Source organism: Bison bison, unplaced genomic scaffold, assembly GCF_000754665.1.
Source record: "Bison bison bison isolate TAMUID 2011002044 unplaced genomic scaffold, Bison_UMD1.0 scf7180017864471, whole genome shotgun sequence".
NCBI lineage: Eukaryota > Metazoa > Chordata > Mammalia > Artiodactyla > Bovidae > Bison > Bison bison.
The window spans coordinates 29,681,523-29,685,080 of record NW_011495032.1 but is presented as its reverse complement, the minus strand read 5'-3'; positions in this window follow the sequence as shown (position 1 = coordinate 29,685,080).

The window sequence follows — 3,558 nt, the reverse complement described above, 5'->3', positions numbered from 1 at the left end:
AATATGTTAAATGACCAAATGTTTTACATAAGATATGCTGAACGACTGAATGCTTTACATAATATATGTTGAATGACTGATTGAATTTAGATGATGATTTTGCTTTTCATTAGAAAATATTGACACTTCTAAGTGCTGGTAGCTCAGGCTGGAAAAGTGGCTGTAGACATTAATCTTCACAGGCTTTATGTACCAAAGGTCATAATGGCATTACATGTCCAACAGTCTAAGGTCTAGACAGGACATTCCTGACAGTGATTTCTTGCTGAATTCTTGAATTCCCTACCTACATCATTACGATAAGTCAATTTTTATTAAGCAATAAATTGACTACTTAAATCAGAGCAACATGCCCATCACTGGTGATGTACCTCAGGTGTCCCCTTTAATTCCTTTAGTATAATCCACTGCAGTGCAGACTCAACATTCAGGGCTGACTTTAACATCTGATTAAAAAAAGGAAATGTTTTTATTAAACTATGACATACCCACAGAATTCTGAAAAGTCAATGGCAAGAGGCTACATGTTAATTTACCAAGAATTTTTTTTTGTTTCTGTTGTTTGTTTTTTTACTCATCATATCCAGAAACCTCAACATGTTAAGAGTCTCAAAACTGGACACACCCAGGGAATCAGACCCATACTAACTAAACTCACAAGGAATACACGTACAACTAAAAGGACTGTGTGTGGACAAAAACAACCAGAACTGTCACAATGACCACCAGACTCCTGTGGTTGTAACCAGCACATTCTTTCCCTGGAGGCATAACAAGTAGGAAGCCAAATTATGAGCTGAGAGTAAGTAAAGAATGAAAATAAGAAGAGATGTGTATTCTCAAGGAATATTTTGTCCAGAACATGAGAGGCCTGATGAAGCTGCCATTTCTTTTTTCAATCATGAAATAACTCTCTGGTTGTATGTATGTATGTATGTATGTCACTGTGTGTATGGCCACAGACATTTTCTTTCAGGTTCAAACTGCCTCTAACAGAGTCTCTTCGGCATCTCTATTTCCATCTCCTTGGCACTCTTATTTTCTCTGATACAAGTAAAGTCTGCTTCCTAAGTTCACATTTTCTTCTGTTATAGTAAGACTGTAAAGAGAAGCAAAAGTCAATACTATATGAAAGTATTATTAATGATATGGCCACTTATAAATTAGTGCCCCCTTCAAACATCTCTTTTAAACACCACATTCCTCGCCCCTCCCCCATGATGGTAAACATTTATGTGTGTGTGTGTTAGTCGCTCAGCCGTGTCCAACTCTTTGCGACCCCATGGACTGTAGCCCACCAGGCTTCTTTGTCCGTGGGATTCTCCAGGCAAGAATACTGGAGTGGGTTGCCATTTCTAGTACAATGCAAATACACTCAATTCTATTACAAAGTGAAGGGGCAAATCTTGCAAAAGGTATAAGATCAATAGAAGTGAGATCGGTAAAGCTGGCACATGAGGATTTACAGTTAAACAAACAAATGAAGGTAAAATCAACTGGGATGACTACATGGGTGCTTCAGAAAAGAATAGTTTGAATATCAAAGGATTAACTGAGACCCTTGGGAAAACCGAAGAAGCTCTCACACATTTTTACAAATGTTTTTGATTATCCTATTTTTGATTATTCCCTAAAAGTCAAACATGAAATAAAGCATGTTGTTAGGTGCTTCATATTGTCCAGGAAAAATTAAGCCAACAATAATCATCTTGCTGCTGCTGCTGCTGCTAAGTCACTTCAGTCGTGTCCAACTCTCTGTGACCCCATAGACGGCAGCCCACCAGGCTCCCCCATCCCTGGGATTCTCCAGGCACGAACACTGGAGTGGGTTGCCATTTCCTTCTCTAATGCATGAAAGTGAAAAGTGAAAGTGAAGTCGCTCAGTCGTGTCTGACTCGTAGCAACCCCATGGACTGCAGCCCACCAGGCTCCTCCATCCATGAGATTTTCCAGGCAAGAGTACTGGAGTGGGGTGCCATTGCCTTCTCCGATAATCATCTTGATGTACTATTTATTCATTCCACAATTTGCACATAGTTGTACTTATAAATTTTGTCCAAGATAGGATGTGTTTTAAAAATGTTGAGATTTTCAAAAAAAGTCTTGGCAAACCTTTTTTCACTAATTGCTCTGAAATTTGGTCCCTGTTTTAAGTAGACTTACTTTAAGGAAGCTTTCTCAGTGCTAATCACACTAGGATAATAAGCACTTCCTGTACTTATGGCACAGAACTTTTCTGGTAGTAACAGTCTGATGTCTTGACTGCTTCTATTTACATATAAAATTTTTACTATTTTGGTCATAAATATCCTCATAATAAAATGAACTTATTATTTACTCTTAGGTGTTTCCTATAGATGATTTTCAAAGGCTGATATTTTTAAAAGTATCATCAGTGTCTTCTAAGGCAACACATGCGGGAGACATAGATTTTGGAGTGAACTTGGAGTCAGACCTATATTTGAATCAGCTTTTGCCACTGAGACATGTAACAATGGGCAAATTATGTGAACCTTCTGAACTTTGGTATTTTCATCTGTGAAAATGGAGCAATAATAGCTCCCTCAAAAGACTGCGGTGAAGATCAGACTTGAACACATTTAAAATCCCAGGTATAGAGAAAGCATCCACTACACAATAGTTATAGCAGTGCTACTTATTTTTGTTTTGTTTTGTTGACTGCCAAAGTTCCCTTGTGATCTTAATTTGTTGATTATTTTGTACCTTCAGATCCTTTGCATGTGCTTTGCAATGTGAACCAGGTATCTTTAGGCTATTAAAGTTAGCTAAACATGACTAATTTTGAAAACGTGCCTTTAGGAGAGCCTTGTTGGAAAAATCTCTTAGAATGAATTCTAGAAACTTTGAAAAAAGTCATAATGAGGGTTTTAGGATTTACACTAAAATTTTGGTTTAATTCTTCTATTAGTATGGCAATTTACATGAGAAAAACCTCAATGGAAGCCTCCCTTTTCCACACTGAAGAAGTTTTTTATTAACAAATCTTGACTTAAAACCAAGAAACCCAGTCTTTTACCTTGCAGAAAGCCCCATTCAGAACACAATCTTGGAAGTCAGGTGCTCCTAGGTTTGAACCCCTGTTTGGCTGCTTCCTGGTTGTCTAACCTTGAGCAACTTAGTATTTCCAACCTTGGGTATCTTTATCCATAAAGTTAGGAATAATAAAAACACTTACCTTGGGATTGTCATGAAGATGAAAGGTGAAATTGCATATAAAATGTTTATGTGGCCTTGCAGCTTGGCACACTTTGCTTAATAAATATTACTTGTAAAATCTTTGGACTCCTAAGTTAACAGGTATGTCATATTTTGTTCAAAATGGTAATAGCATGATACAAAAACAAAAAAAAAATTCACTTGAGTTTCCAACATCAAACATTAGGTTCTCTGGTCTTCCCTTGATTTTTGCCTCCTGAGTTTCCTATATTTAGCTTCCTTTTCTTCCCCTATTACTTCTGAACATATCTTCTGCCCCAGTATTTCTGGGTGGTCTCCTCCCTATCCCCACACAGTCAGAATAGCATGTGGGGTGGGGGT